This window comes from Acipenser ruthenus, chromosome 5 (assembly GCF_902713425.1).
Source record: "Acipenser ruthenus chromosome 5, fAciRut3.2 maternal haplotype, whole genome shotgun sequence".
NCBI lineage: Eukaryota > Metazoa > Chordata > Actinopteri > Acipenseriformes > Acipenseridae > Acipenser > Acipenser ruthenus.
Window position 1 is genome coordinate 16,579,495 of NC_081193.1, and position 24,006 is coordinate 16,603,500.

Genomic DNA, 24,006 nt, shown 5'->3' on the forward strand with positions numbered 1-24,006 from the left:
ACCATGGTATCTCTCCCCTGGGTGCGTTGTGTTTTCGTGAGCAATAATGCAGGAAAGCAGCGGGCGGGATGGCGAGCTTGTCCTGCTGCTCCAACACAAGCTACCTTAAGAGCCGGTACGATGCGGGCAATGGGTGAAGTTCGTCAGGAGTACTGCATAAAAAAAACGAGTGTGTTGTCGTGGCAGTTGGTGATCAAAGAAATAAAACAAAATAAAATCAATAAATAATAATGTCATAGACTTAAAGTCATACCTTTGAAGTCATAATGCATTGCAAGTGTTATTAGGGAATGTTGTGCTGTGTTTTCAAGCGCTTCAATGTGCTGCTCTGCAAGGTTTGGAGACAGCGGGTGCGTTCACGGAGATCATGAGCAGCCGGAGATCAAGAGCAGCCGCCGCAGGGGAGGGATACCATGGTAAATAGGTTACCTATTTACCATGGTATCTCTCCCCTGGGTGCGTTGTGTTTTCGTGAGCAATAATGCAGGAAAGCAGCGGGCGGGATGGCGAGCTTGTCCTGCTGCTCCAACACAAGCTACCTTAAGAGCCGGTACGATGCGGGCAATGGGTGAAGTTCGTCAGGAGTACTGCGTAAAAAAAACGAGTGTGTTGTCGTGGCAGTTGGTGATCAAAGAAATAAAACAAAATAAAATCAATAAATAATAATGTCATAGACTTAAAGTCATACCTTTTAAGTCATAATGCATTGCAAGTGTTATTAGGGAATGTTGTGCTGTGTTTTCAAGCGCTTCAATGTGCTGCTCTGCAAGGTTTGGAGACAGCGGGTGCGTTCACGGAGATCATGAGCAGCCGGAGATCAAGAGCAGCCGCCGCAGGGGAGGGATACCATGGTAAATAGGTTACCTATTTACCATGGTATCTCTCCCCTGGGTGCGTTGTGTTTTCGTGAGCAATAATGCAGGAAAGCAGCGGGCGGGATGGCGAGCTTGTTCTGCTGCTCCAACACAAGCTACCTTAAGAGCCGGTACGATGCGGGCAATGGGTGAAGTTCGTCAGGAGTACTGCATAAAAAAAACGAGTGTGTTGTCGTGGCAGTTGGTGATCAAAGAAATAAAACAAAATAAAATCAATAAATAATAATGTCATAGACTTAAAGTCATACCTTTGAAGTCATAATGCATTGCAAGTGTTATTAGGGAATGTTGTGCTTTGTTTTGAAGCGCTTCAATGTGCTGCTCTGCAAGGTTTGGAGACAGCGGGTGCGTTCACGGAGATCATGAGCAGCCGGAGATCAAGAGCAGCCGCCGCAGGGGAGGGATACCATGGTAAATAGGTTACCTCTCCCCTGGGTGCGTTGTGTTTTCGTGAGCAATAATGCAGGAAAGCAGCGGGCGGGATGGCGAGCTTGTCCTGCTGCTCCAACACAAGCTACCTTAAGAGCCGGTACGATGCAGGCAATGGGTGAAGTTCGTCAGGAGTACTGCATAAAAAAACGAGTGTGTTGTCGTGGCAGTTGGTGATCAAAGAAATAAAACAAAATAAAATCAATAAATAATAATGTCATAGACTTAAAGTCATACCTTTGAAGTCATAATGCATTGCAAGTGTTATTAGGGAATGTTGTGCTGTGTTTTCAAGCGCTTCAATGTGCTGCTCTGCAAGGTTTGGAGACAGCGGGTGCGTTCACGGAGATCATGAGCAGCCGGAGATCAAGAGCAGCCGCCGCAGGGGAGGGATACCATGGTAAATAGGTTACCTATTTACCATGGTATCTCTCCCCTGGGTGCGTTGTGTTTTCGTGAGCAATAATGCAGGAAAGCAGCGGGCGGGATGGCGAGCTTGTCCTGCTGCTCCAACACAAGCTACCTTAAGAGCCGGTACGATGCGGGCAATGGGTGAAGTTCGTCAGGAGTACTGCATAAAAAAAACGAGTGTGTTGTCGTGGCAGTTGGTGATCAAAGAAATAAAACAAAATAAAATCAATAAATAATAATGTCATAGACTTAAAGTCATACCTTTGAAGTCATAATGCATTGCAAGTGTTATTAGGGAATGTTGTGCTGTGTTTTCAAGCGCTTCAATGTGCTGCTCTGCAAGGTTTGGAGACAGCGGGTGCGTTCACGGAGATCATGAGCAGCCGGAGATCAAGAGCAGCCGCCTGGGTGCGTTGTGTTTTCGTGAGCAATAATGCAGGAAAGCAGCGGGCGGGATGGCGAGCTTGTCCTGCTGCTCCAACACAAGCTACCTTAAGAGCCGGTACGATGCGGGCAATGGGTGAAGTTCGTCAGGAGTACTGCATAAAAAAACGAGTGTGTTGTCGTGGCAGTTGGTGATCAAAGAAATAAAACAAAATAAAATCAATAAATAATAATGTCATAGACTTAAAGTCATACCTTTGAAGTCATAATGCATTGCAAGTGTTATTAGGGAATGTTGTGCTGTGTTTTCAAGCGCTTCAATGTGCTGCTCTGCAAGGTTTGGAGACAGCGGGTGCGTTCACGGAGATCATGAGCAGCCGGAGATCAAGAGCAGCCGCCGCAGGGGAGGGATACCATGGTAAATAGGTTACCTATTTACCATGGTATCTCTCCCCTGGGTGCGTTGTGTTTTCGTGAGCAATAATGCAGGAAAGCAGCGGGCGGGATGGCGAGCTTGTCCTGCTGCTCCAACACAAGCTACCTTAAGAGCCGGTACGATGCGGGCAATGGGTGAAGTTCGTCAGGAGTACTGCATAAAAAAAAGGAGTGTGTTGTCGTGGCAGTTGGTGATCAAAGAAATAAAACAAAATAAAATCAATAAATAATAATGTCATAGACTTAAAGTCATACCTTTGAAGTCATAATGCATTGCAAGTGTTATTAGGGAATGTTGTGCTGTGTTTTCAAGCGCTTCAATGTGCTGCTCTGCAAGGTTTGGAGACAGCGGGTGCGTTCACGGAGATCATGAGCAGCCGGAGATCAAGAGCAGCCGCCGCAGGGGAGGGATACCATGGTAAATAGGTTACCTATTTACCATGTTATCTCTCCCCTGGGTGCGTTGTGTTTTCGTGAGCAATAATGCAGGAAAGCAGCGGGCGGGATGGCGAGCTTGTCCTGCTGCTCCAACACAAGCTACCTTAAGAGCCGGTACGATGCGGGCAATGGGTGAAGTTCGTCAGGAGTACTGCGTAAAAAAAACGAGTGTGTTGTCGTGGCAGTTGGTGATCAAAGAAATAAAACAAAATAAAATCAATAAATAATAATGTCATAGACTTAAAGTCATACCTTTGAAGTCATAATGCATTGCAAGTGTTATTAGGGAATGTTGTGCTGTGTTTTCAAGCGCTTCAATGTGCTGCTCTGCAAGGTTTGGAGACAGCGGGTGCGTTCACGGAGATCATGAGCAGCCGGAGATCAAGAGCAGCCGCCGCAGGGGAGGGATACCATGGTAAATAGGTTACCTATTTACCATGGTATCTCTCCCCTGGGTGCGTTGTGTTTTCGTGAGCAATAATGCAGGAAAGCAGCGGGCGGGATGGCGAGCTTGTCCTGCTGCTCCAACACAAGCAAAAAAAAACGAGTGTGTTGTCGTGGCAGTTGGTGATCAAAGATATAAAACAAAATAAAATCAATAAATAATAATGTCATAGACTTAAAGTCATACCTTTGAAGTCATAATGCATTGCAAGTGTTATTAGGGAATGTTGTGCTGTGTTTTCAAGCGCTTCAATGTGCTGCTCTGCAAGGTTTGGAGACAGCGGGTGCGTTCACGGAGATCATGAGCAGCCGGAGATCAAGAGCAGCCGTCGCAGGGGAGGGATACCATGGTAAATAGGTTACCTATTTACCATGGTATCTCTCCCCTGGGTGCGTTGTGTTTTTGTGAGCAATAATGCAGGAAAGCAGCGGGCGGGATGGCGAGCTTGTCCTGCTGCTCCAACACAAGCTACCTTAAGAGCCGGTACGATGCGGGCAATGGGTGAAGTTCGTCAGGAGTACTGCATAAAAAAACGAGTGTGTTTTTGTGGCAGTTGGTGATCAAAGAAATAAAACAAAATAAAATCAATAAATAATAATGTCATAGACTTAAAGTCATACCTTTGAAGTCATAATGCATTGCAAGTGTTATTAGGGAATGTTGTGCTGTGTTTTCAAGCGCTTCAATGTGCTGCTCTGCAAGGTTTGGAGACAGCGGGTGCGTTCACGGAGATCATGAGCAGCCGGAGATCAAGAGCAGCCGCCGCAGGGGAGGGATACCATGGTAAATAGGTTACCTATTTACCATGGTATCTCTCCCCTGGGTGCGTTGTGTTTTCGTGAGCAATAATGCAGGAAAGCAGCGGGCGGGATGGCGAGCTTGTCCTGCTGCTCCAACACAAGCTACCTTAAGAGCCGGTACGATGCGGGCAATGGGTGAAGTTCGTCAGGAGTACTGCATAAAAAAAAACGAGTGTGTTGTCGTGGCAGTTGGTGATCAAAGAAATAAAACAAAATAAAATCAATAAATAATAATGTCATAGACTTAAAGTCATACCTTTGAAGTCATAATGCATTGCAAGTGTTATTAGGGAATGTTGTGCTGTGTTTTCAAGCGCTTCAATGTGCTGCTCTGCAAGGTTTGGAGACAGCGGGTGCGTTCACGGAGATCATGAGCAGCCGGAGATCAAGAGCAGCCGCCGCAGGGGAGGGATACCATGGTAAATAGGTTACCTATTTACCATGGTATCTCTCCCCTGGGTGCGTTGTGTTTTCGTGATCAATAATGCAGGAAAGCAGCGGGCGGGATGGCGAGCTTGTCCTGCTGCTCCAACACAAGCTACCTTAAGAGCCGGTACGATGCGGGCAATGGGTGAAGTTCGTCAGGAGTACTGCGTAAAAAAAACGAGTGTGTTGTCGTGGCAGTTGGTGATCAAAGAAATAAAACAAAATAAAATCAATAAATAATAATGTCATAGACTTAAAGTCATACCTTTGAAGTCATAATGCATTGCAAGTGTTATTAGGGAATGTTGTGCTGTGTTTTCAAGCGCTTCAATGTGCTGCTCTGCAAGGTTTGGAGACAGCGGGTGCGTTCACGGAGATCATGAGCAGCCGGAGATCAAGAGCAGCCGCCGCAGGGGAGGGATACCATGGTAAATAGGTTACCTATTTACCATGGTATCTCTCCCCTGGGTGCGTTGTGTTTTCGTGAGCAATAATGCAGGAAAGCAGCGGGCGGGATGGCGAGCTTGTCCTGCTGCTCCAACACAAGCTACCTTAAGAGCCGGTACGATGCGGGCAATGGGTGAAGTTCGTCATGAGTACTGCATAAAAAAAACGAGTGTGTTGTCGTGGCAGTTGGTGATCAAAGAAATAAAACAAAATAAAATCAATAAATAATAATGTCATAGACTTAAAGTCATACCTTTGAAGTCATAATGCATTGCAAGTGTTATTAGGGAATGTTGTGCTGTGTTTTCAAGCGCTTCAATGTGCTGCTCTGCAAAGTTTGGAGACAGCGGGTGCGTTCACGGAGATCATGAGCAGCCGGAGATCAAGAGCAGCCGTCGCAGGGGAGGGATACCATGGTAAATAGGTTACCTATTTACCATGGTATCTCTCCCCTGGGTGCGTTGTGTTTTCGTGAGCAATAATGCAGGAAAGCAGCGGGCGGGATGGCGAGCTTGTCCTGCTGCTCCAACACAAGCAAAAAAAAACGAGTGTGTTGTCGTGGCAGTTGGTGATCAAAGAAATAAAACAAAATAAAATCAATAAATAATAATGTCATAGACTTAAAGTCATACCTTTGAAGTCATAATGCATTGCAAGTGTTATTAGGGAATGTTGTGCTGTGTTTTCAAGCGCTTCAATGTGCTGCTCTACAAGGTTTGGAGACAGCGGGTGCGTTCACGGAGATCATGAGCAGCCGGAGATCAAGAGCAGCCGTCGCAGGGGAGGGATACCATGGTAAATAGGTTACCTATTTACCATGGTATCTCTCCCCTGGGTGCGTTGTGTTTTTGTGAGCAATAATGCAGGAAAGCAGCGGGCGGGATGGCGAGCTTGTCCTGCTGCTCCAACACAAGCTACCTTAAGAGCCGGTACGATGCGGGCAATGGGTGAAGTTCGTCAGGAGTACTGCGTAAAAAAAACGAGTGTGTTGTCGTGGCAGTTGGTGATCAAAGAAATAAAACAAAATAAAATCAATAAATAATAATGTCATAGACTTAAAGTCATACCTTTTAAGTCATAATGCATTGCAAGTGTTATTAGGGAATGTTGTGCTGTGTTTTCAAGCGCTTCAATGTGCTGCTCTGCAAGGTTTGGAGACAGCGGGTGCGTTCACGGAGATCATGAGCAGCCGGAGATCAAGAGCAGCCGCCGCAGGGGAGGGATACCATGGTAAATAGGTTACCTATTTACCATGGTATCTCTCCCCTGGGTGCGTTGTGTTTTCGTGAGCAATAATGCAGGAAAGCAGCGGGCGGGATGGCGAGCTTGTTCTGCTGCTCCAACACAAGCTACCTTAAGAGCCGGTACGATGCGGGCAATGGGTGAAGTTCGTCAGGAGTACTGCATAAAAAAAACGAGTGTGTTGTCGTGGCAGTTGGTGATCAAAGAAATAAAACAAAATAAAATCAATAAATAATAATGTCATAGACTTAAAGTCATACCTTTGAAGTCATAATGCATTGCAAGTGTTATTAGGGAATGTTGTGCTGTGTTTTCAAGCGCTTCAATGTGCTGCTCTGCAAGGTTTGGAGACAGCGGGTGCGTTCACGGAGATCATGAGCAGCCGGAGATCAAGAGCAGCCGCCTGGGTGCGTTGTGTTTTCGTGAGCAATAATGCAGGAAAGCAGCGGGCGGGATGGCGAGCTTGTCCTGCTGCTCCAACACAAGCTACCTTAAGAGCCGGTACGATGCGGGCAATGGGTGAAGTTCGTCAGGAGTACTGCATAAAAAAACGAGTGTGTTTTTGTGGCAGTTGGTGATCAAAGAAATAAAACAAAATAAAATCAATAAATAATAATGTCTGTAACAGAGGACAGGGACCTCTTCAGGCTAGACTAGTTCTTTTGGTGAAGTTGAACAGATGCCTAAGGATAGGCTCACGGTCAGATGAGTAGACACGGGGAGACAGGTAATTCCAGAACGTGTGGGTTTATTCAGAACGTGCATCAAGTAAACAATCCGTGTTTATAATCACCAATGAGGAGATGATATTATCCGTGTTATACTAGTATCTGTGTTATACTAGTATCTGGGTAATGCTAGTATCTGTGGTCTGTAATAAACAAGAAACAACAATTTCTATAAACCCTGCTTGTTCCAATAAACAAGGGATTAAGTAAACTAAGGAAACATTGCGGTTGGCAGAGTGAATATGCATGAGCTTACTATGCTATGTTTACAATCATTAAACTTAAATCTTACGTATAAGTACTGATATCAACTTAAACAGAAATGATGATGAAATACTTATAACTAAGATTATTACTTACATTTCGGCACTGACGCACAGATAGATGAATTATTCGTGTAAGAAAGGGCTTGCTTACTCTCAGCCGTCTATGACAATACAGAAAAAACGACTTTCTAAGCTGACTCATAAGGAAACTGTCTCACTAAGATGACGTGTATAAAGAGAACAATATAACATTCATGAACACTAGAGGGCAGCATTTAACCGTAAATCAAAGACTTTCTAACACAGCCGCCCCCAAATTTGTATAGAAAATTTGCAAGTCAGGAGGAAAGTCTCTGGCTGTTCAGTTGGTCTGGATATCCTCATCCTCTTCCTTGAGAAAGGGAAGCCGGATCAGTCTGGCTACTGGACGGATGTAGGCCCGGTCCCGGACTTGGACTTTGGCTGTTCGGATGCGACCATCTGGTCCTCGGTGGGTCTCTGTAACCTTGCCGGTCGGCCACAGAGCACGAGGTAGCTGGGGGTCAACGATCATGACAACCTGATCAACTGTCAAGTCTTTGCAGTCCTTGTGCCACTTCTGGCGTACCTGAAGATCTGGGAGATAATGTCTTACAAAGTTGGCCCAAAAGTGGTCTGCAAGAATCTGGCTGTGGCGCCAACGGCGTCGGCCTAACAGATCGTTTGATGGGTATATCACCTGAGGAAGGGATGCGTCCCGACGTCCCATTAGAAGCACATTGGGAGTAATTGGATCCGGATCAGCTACATCTGAAGACACGTAGCCAAGGGGCTTAGAATTCAGAATCCCTTCAACTTCGATGAGGACGGTGCATAGAACAGGCTCAGTCACAGTACGGTCACCAAGCACCACGCGCAGTGCATTCTTCACCGACTTAATCTCACGTTCCCAGGTTCCACCGAAGTGCGGAGCGTTTGGCGGGTTGAATCGGAAGGTCACTTTCTGATCGGCAAGCTGCTGTTTAAGTGAAGGCTCCATGCTGGCGATAGCCTCTTGTAGTTCATTATCTCCACCACGAAAGTTGGTGCCTCGATCAGAAAGGATTTCAAAGGGCTTGCCCCGTCGAGAGACGAAGCGTCGGAATGCCATCAGGAAGGCATCCGTGTCGAGGTTCTCCAAGAGGTCAAGGTGGACGCAACGGGTCGTTAGGCACTTGAATATAATGCCCCAGCGTTTCTCTGTTCTCCGACCAATTTTGATGGTGAAAGGACCGAAGCAGTCTACTCCTGTAGACCAGAAAGGGGGCTTATAAAGGCGTAAGCGTGCAGGAGGCAAGTCTGCCATCTTCGGCACTTCAGGGTTGGCGCGCCACCTACGGCATTGTTGGCAGGTGTATTGGTGTCGGCGGATGGCCTCTCGGCCGCGTAGTATCCAATACTTACGCCTGATTTCAGCAAGGACTCGTTCTGGTCCAGGATGGAGAAGCCTTTCATCGTAGTCTTGTATGAGGAGCTTTGTTATTGGATGGCTCGGGTCCAACACAATGGGATGGACTGAATCTGGATCCAGGCCCTCAGCTCGGCGTAGCCTACCCCCTACTCTAATGAGTCTGAGGCACTGGTCATACTCGGGTGAAAGAGTCCATAGACGGCTATTTGCTGGTATATCTTTGCCTGTCTCAAGGGCATTCAACTCCCCTGAAAAGCTATCTGCCTGAACTTGCTGTAAGAGGAGGATCTCGGCCTCCATCCGGCGTTCAGCTGTCTGTGTGGAACTTGTATCGCTGCTGGCCGCCCCATCAAGGGACTGCTGTGTGGCTACGATCAGGTCATTCCAGGTGCTGAACTGACTAGGATTGGGAAGGTTGATAGACTGTTGTATGGAGATATTTCCACAGAACACTGCTTTCTTCAATTCAGTGGGATCCTCTCCATACTCCGCGGATGGTATTGACGGCCATTTCTCTGGTGGCTGAGACAGAAAGGGAGGACCATGTCTCCAGCGGTTGTGCTGACCTAGTTCTCGCAGGGATTTACCTCGTGTTATGTCGTCTGCCGGATTATTGGCCGTGTCCACGTAACGCCATTTTCTGACATCGGTGAGATTCTGAATCTCTGACACTCGGGTGCCTACAAATACCTTGTACCTGCAGGAGTCGGATTTCAGCCAGGTGAGGACAGTTGTGGAGTCGCTCCATAAAAGCACCTGTGTGATAGGCAGAGTCAGTTCTGTGCAGAGCATTTGGGCGAGCTGGGCTCCGGTGAGCGCTGCGCAGAGTTCGAGGCGTGGCATGGAAAGCTGGCGTTTGGGAGCTACACGGGATCTAGCCATGACGAAGCTGACGTGGATGTGGCCATAATTGTCTTCCGTGCGAAGGTAAGCGACTGAGCCATATATGCGCTCAGCAGCATCACAGAAGATATGAAGATCCCTCTTTGAGGTTGATACGTTGGCACAAGGTGGGGTGTAGCACCTTGGCATTGTAACTCTCGGTAGGTCACTGAGCTCACTCTCCCAGGTAAGCCATCGCTCCAGCAGACTCTGAGGTTTGATAGGATCATCCCAACCTCTTTCTGTCTTCCATAGATCTTGGATGAGTACCTTGGCTCTGGCTGTATATGGAGTGATATAACCAAGGGGGTCATATTGACTGGCGAGAACCTTATAAATATTCCTCATGGTTGGCTCTGGGTACTCTACTGGGCGGTGTTTATAGCCTATCTCATCTGTACTGCAGTTCCAGCGTAGCCCAAGAGTAGGTTCTTGGGGGTCCCCACTGCTCTGAGAGAGCCACAATTCACAGCTTTCAGATCTCGCTTCGGGAGGTAGGTGTTCGACTACAGAGGGCAAGTTGCTGGCCCACTGTCTGATTTCAAAGCCGCCGGATGACAGTTGATCGCGCATCTTGTCGATGAGCTGTTTAGCGGCAGCTGCCGTAGTCAAACTTTGTAAGCAGTTGTCGACATAGAAGGCCTTGTCGATGGAGTCTAGGACATCTTCATTTCCATCACTGTTGTCATGTGCGTGCTTACGTAAGGCAAAAGTGGCACAGCAGGGGCTGCAGGTAGTGCCAAAGGGCAAGACTTGCCATTCGTAGACATTTGGGGGTTTGTCCCGTTCCATGCCTCTCCAAATGAATCTGAGCAGCGGCTTGTCTGCAGGCAGGAGGCGTACCTGGTGAAACATAGCTTTTATGTCACCACAGATTGCGACTTTGTGTTGTCTGAATCTGAGTAGTACTCCTAGCAGGGATGGACCGAGGGTAGGTCCCGGGAGCAGATGATTATTCAGCACTAGACCATCATGTTGGTAGGAGCAGTTGAACACCAGTCGGTTCTTGCCATTGTGCTGCACTACGTGATGCGGGAAATACCAAGATTCTTCTGAAGCTTCAACTTCTTCTTGACTCAGTATCTTTACATACCCTGCATCTACTAGCTGTTGGATTAGTTGGTTATGAACTTGAGCAAGTTGTGGATCCTTTGCAAGGCGTCGCTCCGTGCGTCGAAGGTTGGGGAGTACCGCCTCCTTCGTTGCTTGGAAGTGGGGGCTGTCTTGGACTCGAAGTAATGGTGTGGCGTAGCGCTGTACTCCTTTTTCGTCCACTCTGATGGTCTTTGCCTCCAGTAGTTCTATAGCCTGCTGATCTTGCTTTGATCGGGTTGCATGTTTCTCATTAATGAATGGTAGGGTGTCCACCTGCCAGAGTCTCTCAACATTCTTCAGCAGATCAGATGTTGAAGGCATAATAGCCGTCAGCAAACATTGCTGTTCACTGGTTTGTTGCCTGAGAAAACTAGCAGGACCCTGTAGCGCCCAGCCTAGGTTGGTACAAACTGCAACTGGAGCCCCAGGCGGGCCTAAATTCACTGGCTTTATGGGTATTACCAGATGTGGGAAGTCTGAACCAATTAGGACCATCGGATGAGCCTTGTCTATCTGGGGTAATGGGAGCCCACGAAGATGAGGGTAGCGCTTCTGTAGGACATTAGTTGGGTAAGAATACTCTGAAAGACCGAGAGTATCCGCTGTGAAGGCATGATGTATCTTGTACTTTGTGCTGGGATCATCAGCAGGGGATATGTCAAACGTGACTGAAGCACCACGAACTTGTACAATGTCCTGTCGCACTGTTCGGAGTGTCATCGTTTCTGGTTGTTTTTTTTAACTTGAGCTGTTGGACTGCTGGAGTCAAGACGACTGTCCTCTCGGATCCATCATCCTGTACAGCATAAGTTTCGACGGTTTGGCCTGCATGGTGTAGAAGCACTTTCACCACCTTCAGCATCACATTGTGAGGGCGGTTTGGCCGGTCGAAGTAGATAGTTTCAGGCTCGATGCCAGTCATAAGAACGTTCTTGCATCCTTTCTGAACAGCATCATGCAGGACAGTAAGGTGCAGCTCCTTACATGTGTTGCAAGGCTTCTTGAGGGTGCAAAACTCTGGAGAGTGTGATCGTCCACATCTCCAACAGCGTTCTTTCTCTGTAATCCACTTGATAATCTGTTCCGTGGAGAGTTTCTTGAACTCTGCGCATGCATTGAGATAGTGTTCACTATTATCGCAACGGGGGCAGTATGGTTTCGGCTTGTCTTTTCTCTTTGTAGGTGATATCGGACTGGTTGAGGAGCGTGACGTTGGAATGGCTGGCATGGACTCTGTATTGTAGTACACTGATGTTGGTTGCTGTTTCTTCTTGAATGTACAGCGTTGCTCCTTCTTATTTGGCTTTTGGGTCTCTCCCTTATAGAGGACGGCTGCCCGGTTAGAGATTCGTTTAGCGCGTGACTTGGTCTGCAGCCAGGCGGACAAGTCACAGAGAGTGTAAGTTTGGTCTGCATCAGCTCTCAGTATGCCACGGTTGATGCAGTACTCCACGAATCCATCACGGTAGCTTGCAGGTAGCTTGCTCATGAGTCGGTCGACGTGTGAGCCGCACTTTAGTTCATATCCATTCTCTCCTTCAAGAGATTTCAGCATGCCAACCAGGGAGTGCACCGCTAGAGCGAAGTCATCAAAGTCTTCAGCGTCTCCAAACTTAATTGGTGGAGCATTCATGATGGTACCTATCTCACACTGAACAAGTTGACGTGGCTGCCCATATTTATCCTTCAGGGCCTGGAGTGCAGCAGTGTATGGCTTGGGGTCGTGCATATAAGCCTTGGCTAACTTGTATGCACTGGGGAGTTTTAGGCGACCTAACAGCACTTGGTACTTGTACTGCTCGGTGAGGTGACTATGGTTGTTCATAAGGCTGTCTAGTGCCATCTTGAGGAGGGCAAAGTCACTCTCTTTACCATTCTCGAAGTAGGGAAGGGTAGGCTTTGGTATACCATGTGAGGAGGCAATTAGCAGGTCCATCAGGTTTGGTGCAGGAAGTACCCCAGGTGGATACATAGGTTGCATGTATGGTGATGCTGCTGGTAATGCCTGGTAGGCTACCGATGAACAGGGTGTTTCTCCTACTGAGGGGTGAAGAGGCGTATTGACAGGGTGAGGCTGTTGTAGGTTAGCTGCTCCAGGTATAAACGATGAGACTGTGTCATGGACAGCAGGTGGTAAGTTGGCTGGAGAAGCCTGATTGACTAGGTAAATAGGTACTGATCCCGTAGGTAGCACAGTGTGGCCCGGGTCAGTCCCTGTGGTGGTGGGTGCTTGCCATATTGGACTTTGGATAGGTTGGGAAGGCTGGGCGACCGCAGAACTGTCTGTGGTGCAGTCCCATTGCAGTGATAGGCCTACAGCCTTGGGCTGACTGGCTGGAGGGTAGGGCGTTGTCTCAGCATTCAGAGTGCTCTGTTGGGCATTAGAACCAGTCTTGGTCTGCTGGGGGCCTGTAGGAGGCATTGCAGTGTTGCTCACTGAAGTAATGGTAAGCTGTTCTGCACAGGCATCACCTGAAAGTGACGTGATGCCCTCACTTTGTTCATTTTCTTTGATGAATGATGTAATCATCTGAGCTTCTTCTAGTTGTCTTTCTACCTTCCTGAGGCGCCGTTGTCTCAACAGTTGTTGTGTAATCATTTCTCTCTGTCGGAGGGCCTCACGGGCTTGATAATCTAGTTGTCTGTATTGTTCATCAGCCCTGTTGTCCTCAGCTATCTGACATTTCAGCTCTTCCAGTTCGGCTCGTTTTTGTTCTTCCCGGAGAATGGCTGACTGTGAATCCCTGAGTGATGTGCTTGAGGCATGGCTGCGTGCGCTGCGTGAGCTGAACTGTGTGATACGGCTGCTTCGCTGAGATGCGATATCAAACTTTCTGCCCTGGCATGAGCGTGATCTGCTTTGGGTGCTTGCCTCGCTCTGTGGTGCTCGGGCATGTTGTGTGGTGGAGGGTGCCCGTGACGGGTGGTATCCCATGTCATAGTCTGAAAGGTATTGCGGAATTTGTCTCTCCCGGTGGATACGGGCACGCACTGATGGCTGGCTGCCTGTACTGATGGTTGGGCCCAGTGGTTGGGATATTGTCACTGTACAGACAGTCGGGGTGTCAACTACGGTGGTGGTGGCAACAGCAGGATAAGGTAGGCTGGTAGTTAATGGGTTAACTGGGTTCACAGCACTGGAGATATCCATGCTGTCTGCACTGGCGCCGTGGGTGACAGGATTAGGTCCATCAGCGTTTTGCTTGTTATCCATTTTATCCTTAGGTCAGTCTGTTCAGTAAGCTCCGGCTCGAAGGACCATGTAACAGAGGACAGGGACCTCTTCAGGCTAGACTAGTTCTTTTGGTGAAGTTGAACAGATGCCTAAGGATAGGCTCACGGTCAGATGAGTAGACACGGGGAGACAGGTAATTCCAGAACGTGTGGGTTTATTCAGAACGTGCATCAAGTAAACAATCCGTGTTTATAATCACCAATGAGGAGATGATATTATCCGTGTTATACTAGTATCTGGGTAATGCTAGTATCTGTGGTCTGTAATAAACAAGAAACAACAATTTCTATAAACCCTGCTTGTTCCAATAAACAAGGGATTAAGTAAACTAAGGAAACATTGCGGTTGGCAGAGTGAATATGCATGAGCTTACTATGCTATGTTTACAATCATTAAACTTAAATCTTACGTATAAGTACTGATATCAACTTAAACAGAAATGATGATGAAATACTTATAACTAAGATTATTACTTACATTTCGGCACTGACGCACAGATAGATGAATTATTCATGTAAGAAAGGGCTTGCTTACTCTCAGCCGTCTATGACAATACAGAAAAAACGACTTTCTAAGCTGACTCATAAGGAAACTGTCTCACTAAGATGACGTGTATAAAGAGAACAATATAACATTCATGAACACTAGAGGGCAGCATTTAACCGTAAATCAAAGACTTTCTAACAATGTCATAGACTTAAAGTCATACCTTTGAAGTCATAATGCATTGCAAGTGTTATTAGGGAATGTTGTGCTGTGTTTTCAAGCGCTTCAATGTGCTGCTCTGCAAGGTTTGGAGACAGCGGGTGCGTTCACGGAGATCATGAGCAGCCGGAGATCAAGAGCAGCCGCCGCAGGGGAGGGATACCATGGTAAATAGGTTACCTATTTACCATGGTATCTCTCCCCTGGGTGCGTTGTGTTTTCGTGAGCAATAATGCAGGAAAGCAGCGGGCGGGATGGCGAGCTTGTCCTGCTGCTCCAACACAAGCTACCTTAAGAGCCGGTACGATGCGGGCAATGGGTGAAGTTCGTCAGGAGTACTGCATAAAAAAAACGAGTGTGTTGTCGTGGCAGTTGGTGATCAAAGAAATAAAACAAAATAAAATCAATAAATAATAATGTCATAGACTTAAAGTCATACCTTTGAAGTCATAATGCATTGCAAGTGTTATTAGGGAATGTTGTGCTGTGTTTTCAAGCGCTTCAATGTGCTGCTCTGCAAGGTTTGGAGACAGCGGGTGCGTTCACGGAGATCATGAGCAGCCGGAGATCAAGAGCAGCCGCCGCAGGGGAGGGATACCATGGTAAATAGGTTACCTATTTACCATGGTATCTCTCCCCTGGGTGCGTTGTGTTTTCGTGAGCAATAATGCAGGAAAGCAGCGGGCGGGATGGCGAGCTTGTCCTGCTGCTCCAACACAAGCTACCTTAAGAGCCGGTACGATGCGGGCAATGGGTGAAGTTCGTCAGGAGTACTGCGTAAAAAAAACGAGTGTGTTGTCGCTTCAATGTGCTGCTCTGCAAAGTTTGGAGACAGCGGGTGCGTTCACGGAGATCATGAGCAGCCGGAGATCAAGAGCAGCCGTCGCAGGGGAGGGATACTATGGTAAATAGGTTACCTATTTACCATGGTATCTCTCCCCTGGGTGCGTTGTGTTTTCGTGAGCAATAATGCAGGAAAGCAGCGGGCGGGATGGCGAGCTTGTCCTGCTGCTCCAACACAAGCAATAAAAAACGAGTGTGTTGTCGTGGCAGTTGGTGATCAAAGAAATAAAACAAAATAAAATCAATAAATAATAATGTCATAGACTCAAAGTCATACCTTTGAAGTCATAATGCATTGCAAGTGTTATTAGGGAATGTTGTGCTGTGTTTTCAAGCGCTTCAATGTGCTGCTCTGCAAGGTTTGGAGACAGCGGGTGCGTTCACGGAGATCATGAGCAGCCGGAGATCAAGAGCAGCCGCCGCAGGGGAGGGATACCATGGTATCCATAGGTTACCTATTTACCATGGTATCTCTCCCCTGGGTGCGTTGTGTTTTCGTGAGCAATAATGCAGGAAAGCAGCGGGCGGGATGGCGAGCTTGTCCTGCTGCTCCAACACAAGCTACCTTAAGAGCCGGTACGATGCGGGCAATGGGTGAAGTTCGTCAGGAGTACTGCATAAAAAAAACGAGTGTGTTGTCGTGGCAGTTGGTGATCAAAGAAATAAAACAAAATAAAATCAATAAATAATAATGTCATAGACTTAAAGTCATACCTTTGAAGTCATAATGCATTGCAAGTGTTATTAGGGAATGTTGTGCTGTGTTTTCAAGCGCTTCAATGTGCTGCTCTGCAAGGTTTGGAGACAGCGGGTGCGTTCACGGAGATCATGAGCAGCCGGAGATCAAGAGCAGCCGCCGCAGGGGAGGGATACCATGGTAAATAGGTTACCTATTTACCATGGTATCTCTCCCCTGGGTGCGTTGTGTTTTCGTGAGCAATAATGCAGGAAAGCAGCGGGCGGGATGGCGAGCTTGTCCTGCTGCTCCAACACAAGCTACCTTAAGAGACGGTACGATGCGGGCAATGGGTGAAGTTCGTCAGGAGTACTGCATAAAAAAAACGAATGTGTTGTCGTGGCAGTTGGTGATCAAAGAAATAAAACAAAATAAAATCAATAAATAATAATGTCATAGACTTAAAGTCATACCTTTGAAGTCATAATGCATTGCAAGTGTTATTAGGGAATGTTGTGCTGTGTTTTCAAGCGCTTCAATGTGCTGCTCTGCAAGGTTTGGAGACAGCGGGTGCGTTCACGGAGATCATGAGCAGCCGGAGATCAAGAGCAGCCGCCGCAGGGGAGGGATACCATGGTAAATAGGTTACCTATTTACCATGGTATCTCTCCCCTGGGTGCGTTGTGTTTTCGTGAGCAATAATGCAGGAAAGCAGCGGGCGGGATGGCGAGCTTGTCCTGCTGCTCCAACACAAGCTACCTTAAGAGCCGGTACGATGCGGGCAATGGGTGAAGTTCGTCAGGAGTACTGCATAAAAAAACGAGTGTGTTGTCGTGACAGTTGGTGATCAAAGAAATAAAACAAAATAAAATCAATAAATAATAATGTCATAGACTAAAGTCATACCTTTGAAGTCATAATGCATTGCAAGTGTTATTAGGGAATGTTGTGCTGTGTTTTCAAGCGCTTCAATGTGCTGCTCTGCAAGGTTTGGAGACAGCGGGTGCGTTCACGGAGATCATGAGCAGCCGGAGATCAAGAGCAGCCGCCGCAGGGGAGGGATACCATGGTAAATAGGTTACCTATTTACCATGGTATCTCTCCCCTGGGTGCGTTGTGTTTTCGTGAGCAATAATGCAGGAAAGCAGCGGGCGGGATGGCGAGCTTGTCCTGCTGCTCCAACACAAGCTACCTTAAGAGCCGGTACGATGCGGGCAATGGGTGAAGTTCGTCAGGAGTACTGCATAAAAAAAACGAGTGTGTTGTCGTGGCTGTTGGTGATCAAAGAAATAAAACAAAATAAAATCAATAAATAATAATGTCATAGACTTAAAGTCATACCTTTGAAGTCATAATGCATTGCAAGTGTTATTAGGGAATGTTGTGCTGTGTTTTCAAGCGCTTCAATGTGCTGCTCTGCAAGGTTTGGAGACAGCGGGTGCGTTCACGGAGATCATGAGCAGCCGAAGATCAAGAGCAGCCGCCGCAGGGGAGGGATCCCATGGTAAATAGGTTACCTATCTCCGTGAACGCAGATTACCTAATAGGTTACCTATTTACCATGGTATCTCTCCCCTGGGTGCGTTGTGTTTTCGTGAGCAATAATGCAGGAAGGCAGCGGGCGGGATGGCGAACTTGTCCTGCTGCTCCAACACAAGCTACCTTAAGAGCCGGTACGATGCGGGCAATGGGTGAAGTTCGTCAGGAGTACTGCGTAAAAAAAACGAGTGTGTTGTCGTGGCAGTTGGTGATCAAAGAAATAAAACAAAATAAAATCAATAAATAATAATGTCATAGACTTAAAGTCATACCTTTGAAGTCATAATGCATTGCAAGTGTTATTAGGGAATGTTGTGCTGTGTTTTCAAGCGCTTCAATGTGCTGCTCTGCAAGGTTTGGAGACAGCGGGTGCGTTCACGGAGATCATGAGCAGCCGGAGATCAAGAGCAGCCGCCGCAGGGGAGGGATACCATGGTAAATAGGTTACCTATTTACCATGGTATCTCTCCCCTGGGTGCGTTGTGTTTTCGTGAGCAATAATGCAGGAAAGCAGCGGGCGGGATGGCGAGCTTGTCCTGCTGCTCCAACACAAGCTACCTTAAGAGCCGGTACGATGCGGGCAATGGGTGAAGTTCGTCAGGAGTACTGCGTAAAAAAAACGAGTGTGTTGTCGTGGCAGTTGGTGATCAAAGAAATAAAACAAAATAAAATCAATAAATAATAATGTCATAGACTTAAAGTCATACCTTTGAAGTCATAATGCATTGCAAGTGTTATTAGGGAATGTTGTGCTGTGTTTTCAAGCGCTTCAATGTGCTGTTCTGCAAGGTTTGGAGACAGCGGGTGCGTTCACGGAGATCATGAGCAGCCGGAGATCAAGAGCAGCCGCCGCAGGGGAGGGATACCATGGTAAATAGGTTACCTATTTACCATGGTATCTCTCCCCTGGGTGCGTTGTGTTTTCGTGAGCAATAATGCAGGAAAGCAGCGGGCGGGATGGCGAGCTTGTCCTGCTGCTCCAACACAAGCTACCTTAAGAGCCGGTACGATGCGGGCAATGGGTGAAGTTCGTCAGGAGTACTGCATAAAAAAAAACGAGTGTGTTGTCGTGGCAGTTGGTGATCAAAGAAATAAAACAAAATAAAATCAATAAATAATAATGTCATAGACTAAAGTCATACCTTTGAAGTCATAATGCATTGCAAGTGTTATTAGGGAATGTTGTGCTGTGTTTTCAAGCGCTTCAATGTGCTGCTCTGCAAGGTTTGGAGACAGCGGGTGCGTTCACGGAGATCATGAGCAGCCGGAGATCAAGAGCAGCCGCCGCAGGGGAGGGATACCATGGTAAATAGGTTACCTATTTACCATGGTATCTCTCCCCTGGGTGCGTTGTGTTTTCGTGAGCAATAATGCAGGAAAGCAGCGGGCGGGATGGCGAGCTTGTCCTGCTGCTCCAACACAAGCTACCTTAAGAGCCGGTACGATGCGGGCAATGGGTGAAGTTCGTCAGGAGTACTGCATAAAAAAAACGAGTGTGTTGTCGTGGCTGTTGGTGATCAAAGAAATAAAACAAAATAAAATAAATAAATAATAATGTCATAGACTTAAAGTCATACCTTTGAAGTCATAATGCATTGCAAGTGTTATTAGGGAATGTTGTGCTGTGTTTTCAAGCGCTTCAATGTGCTGCTCTGCAAGGTTTGGAGACAGCGGGTGCGTTCACGGAGATCATGAGCAGCCGAAGATCAAGAGCAGCCGCCGCAGGGGAGGGATCCCATGGTAAATAGGTTACCTATCTCCGTGAACGCAGATTACCTAATAGGTTACCTATTTACCATGGTATCTCTCCCCTGGGTGCGTTGTGTTTTCGTGAGCAATAATGCAGGAAAGCAGCGGGCGGGATGGCGAGCTTGTCCTGCTGCTCCAACACAAGCTACCTTAAGAGCCGGTACGATGCGGGCAATGGGTGAAGTTCGTCAGGAGTACTGCGTAAAAAAAACGAGTGTGTTGTCGTGGCAGTTGGTGATCAAAGAAATAAAACAAAATAAAATCAATAAATAATAATGTCATAGACTTAAAGTCATACCTTTGAAGTCATAATGCATTGCAAGTGTTATTAGGGAATGTTGTGCTGTGTTTTCAAGCGCTTCAATGTGCTGCTCTGCAAGGTTTGGAGACAGCGGGTGCGTTCACGGAGATCATGAGCAGCCGGAGATCAAGAGCAGCCGCCGCAGGGGAGGGATACCATGGTAAATAGGTTACCTATTTACCATGGTATCTCTCCCCTGGGTGCGTTGTGTTTTCGTGAGCAATAATGCAGGAAAGCAGCGGGCGGGATGGCGAGCTTGTCCTGCTGCTCCAACACAAGCTACCTTAAGAGCCGGTACGATGCGGGCAATGGGTGAAGTTCGTCAGGAGTACTGCGTAAAAAAAACGAGTGTGTTGTCGTGGCAGTTGGTGATCAAAGAAATAAAACAAAATAAAATCAATAAATAATAATGTCATAGACTTAAAGTCATACCTTTGAAGTCATAATGCATTGCAAGTGTTATTAGGGAATGTTGTGCTGTGTTTTCAAGCGCTTCAATGTGCTGCTCTGCAAGGTTTGGAGACAGCGGGTGCGTTCACGGAGATCATGAGCAGTCGGAGATCAAGAGCAGCCGCCGCAGGGGAGGGATACCATGGTAAATAGGTATCTCTCCCCTGGGTGCGTTGTGTTTTCGTGAGCAATAATGCAGGAAAGCAGCGGGCGGGATGGCGAGCTTGTCCTGCTGCTCCAACACAAGCTACCTTAAGAGCCGGTACGATGCGGGCAATGGGTGAAGTTCGTCAGGAGTACTGCATAAAAAAACGAGTGTGTTGTCGTGACAGTTGGTGATCAAAGAAATAAAACAAAATAAAATCAATAAATAATAATGTCATAGACTAAAGTCATACCTTTGAAGTCATAATGCATTGCAAGTGTTATTAGGGAATGTTGTGCTGTGTTTTCAAGCGCTTCAATGTGCTGCTCTGCAAGGTTTGGAGACAGCGGGTGCGTTCACGGAGATCATGAGCAGCCGGAGATCAAGAGCAGCCGCCGCAGGGGAGGGATACCATGGTAAATAGGTTACCTATCTCCGTGAACGCAGATTACCTAATAGGTTACCTATTTACCATGGTATCTCTCCCCTGGGTGCGTTGTGTTTTCGTGAGCAATAATGCAGGAAGGCAGCGGGCGGGATGGCGAACTTGTCCTGCTGCTCCAACACAAGCTACCTTAAGAGCCGGTACGATGCGGGCAATGGGTGAAGATCGTCAGGAGTACTGCATAAAAAAACGAGTGTGTTGTCGTGGCAGTTGGTGATCAAAGAAATAAAACAAAATAAAATCAATAAATAATAATGTCATAGACTTAAAGTCATACCTTTGAAGTCATAATGCATTGCAAGTGTTATTAGGGAATGTTGTGCTGTGTTTTCAAGCGCTTCAATGTGCTGCTCTGCAAGGTTTGGAGACAGCGGGTGCGTTCACGGAGATCATGAGCAGCCGGAGATCAAGAGCAGCCGCCGCAGGGGAGGGATGCCATGGTAAATAGGTTAATGCATAAATAGGTTACCTATTTACCATGGTATCTCTCCCCTGGGTGCGTTGTGTTTTCGTGAGCAATAATGCAGGAAAGCAGCGGCCGGGATGGCGAGCTTGTCCTGCTGCTCCAAAACAAGCTACCTTAAGAGCCGGTACGATGCGGGCAATGGGTGAAGTTCGTCAGGAGTACTGCATAAAAAAAACGAGTGTGTTGTCGTGGCAGTTGGTGATCAAAGAAATAAAACAAAATAAAATCAATAAAAAATAATGTCATAGACTTAAAGTCATACCTTAGAAGTCATAATGCATTGCAAGTGTTATTAGGGAATGTTGTGTTGTGTTTTCAAGCGCTTCAATGTGCTGCTCTGCAAGGTTTGGAGACAGCGGGTGCGTTCACGGAGATCATGAGCAGCCGGAGATCAAGAGCAGCCGCCGCAGGGGAGGGATACCATGGTAAATAGGTTACCTATTTACCATGGTATCTCTCCCCTGGGTGCGTTGTGTTTTCGTGAGCAATAATGCAGGAAAGCAGCGGGCGGGATGGCGAGCTTGTCCTGCTGCTCCAACACAAGCTACCTTAAGAGCCGGTACGATGCGGGCAATGGGTGAAGTTCGTCAGGAGTACTGCGTAAAAAAAACGAATGTGTTGTCGTGGCAGTTGGTGATCAAAGAAATAAAACAAAATAAAATCAATAAATAATAATGTCATAGACTTAAAGTCATACCTTTGAAGTCATAATGCATTGCAAGTGTTATTAGGGAATGTTGTGCTGTGTTTTCAAGCGCTTCAATGTGCTGCTCTGCAAGGTTTGGAGACAGCGGGTGCGTTCACGGAGATCATGAGCAGCCGGAGATCAAGAGCAGCCGCCGCAGGGGAGGGATACCATGGTAAATAGGTTACCTATCTCCGTGAACGCAGATTACCTAATAGGTTACCTATTTACCATGGTATCTCTCCCCTGGGTGCGTTGTGTTTTCGTGAGCAATAATGCAGGAAAGCAGCGGGCGGGATGGCGAGCTTGTCCTGCTGCTCCAAAACAAGCTACCTTAAGAGCCGGTACGATGCGGGCAATGGGTGAAGTTCGTCAGGAGTACTGCATAAAAAAAACGAGTGTGTTGTCGTGGCAGTTGGTGATCAAAGAAATAAAACAAAATAAAATCAATAAAAAATAATGTCATAGACTTAAAGTCATACCTTAGAAGTCATAATGCATTGCAAGTGTTATTAGGGAATGTTGTGTTGTGTTTTCAAGCGCTTCAATGTGCTGCTCTGCAAGGTTTGGAGACAGCGGGTGCGTTCACGGAGATCATGAGCAGCCGGAGATCAAGAGCAGCCGCCGCAGGGGAGGGATACCATGGTAAATAGGTTACCTATTTACCATGGTATCTCTCCCCTGGGTGCGTTGTGTTTTCGTGAGCAATAATGCAGGAAAGCAGCGGGCGGGATGGCGAGCTTGTCCTGCTGCTCCAACACAAGCTACCTTAAGAGCCGGTACGATGCGGGCAATGGGTGAAGTTCGTCAGGAGTACTGCATAAAAAAAACGAGTGTGTTGTCGTGGCAGTTGGTGATCAAAGAAATAAAACAAAATAAAATCAATAAATAATAATGTCATAGACTTAAAGTCATACCTTTGAAGTCATAATGCATTGCAAGTGTTATTAGGGAATGTTGTGCTGTGTTTTCAAGCGCTTCAATGTGCTGCTCTGCAAGGTTTGGAGACAGCGGGTGCGTTCACGGAGATCATGAGCAGCCGGAGATCAAGAGCAGCCGCCGCAGGGGAGGGATACCATGGTAAATAGATTACCTATTTACCATGGTATCTCTCCCCTGGGTGCGTTGTGTTTTCGTGAGCAATAATGCAGGAAAGCAGCGGGCGGGATGGCGAGCTTGTCCTGCTGCTCCAACACAAGCTACCTTAAGAGCCGGTACGATGCGGGCAATGGGTGAAGTTCGTCAGGAGTACTGCATAAAAAAAACGAGTGTGTTGTCGTGGCAGTTGGTGATCAAAGAAATAAAACAAAATAAAATCAATAAATAATAAAGTCATAGACTTAAAGTCATACCTTTGAAGTCATAATGCATTGCAAGTGTTATTAGGGAATGTTGTGCTGTGTTTTCAAGCGCTTCAATGTGCTGCTCTGCAAGGTTTGGAGACAGCGGGTGCGTTCACGGAGATCATGAGCAGCCGAAGATCAAGAGCAGCCGCCGCAGGGGAGGGATCCCATGGTAAATAGGTTACCTATCTCCGTGAACGCAGATTACCTAATAGGTTACCTATTTACCATGGTATCTCTCCCCTGGGTGCGTTGTGTTTTCGTGAGCAATAATGCAGGAAAGCAGCGGGCGGGATGGCGAGCTTGTCCTGCTGCTCCAACACAAGCTACCTTAAGAGCCGGTAAGATGCGGGCAATGGGTGAAATTCGTCAGGAGTACTGCATAAAAAACGAGTGTGTTGTCGTGGCAGTTGGTGATCAAAGAAATAAAACAAAATAAAATCAATAAATAATAATGTCATAGACTTAAAGTCATACCTTTGAAGTCATAATGCATTGCAAGTGTTTTTAGGGAATGTTGTGCTGTGTTTTCAAGCGCTTCAATGTGCTGCTCTGCAAGGTTTGTAGACAGCTGGTGCGTTCACGGAGATCATGAGCAGCCGGAGATCAAGAGCAGCCGCCGCAGGGGAGGGATACCATGGTAAATAGGTTACCTATTTACCATGGTATCTCTCCCCTGGGTGCGTTGTGTT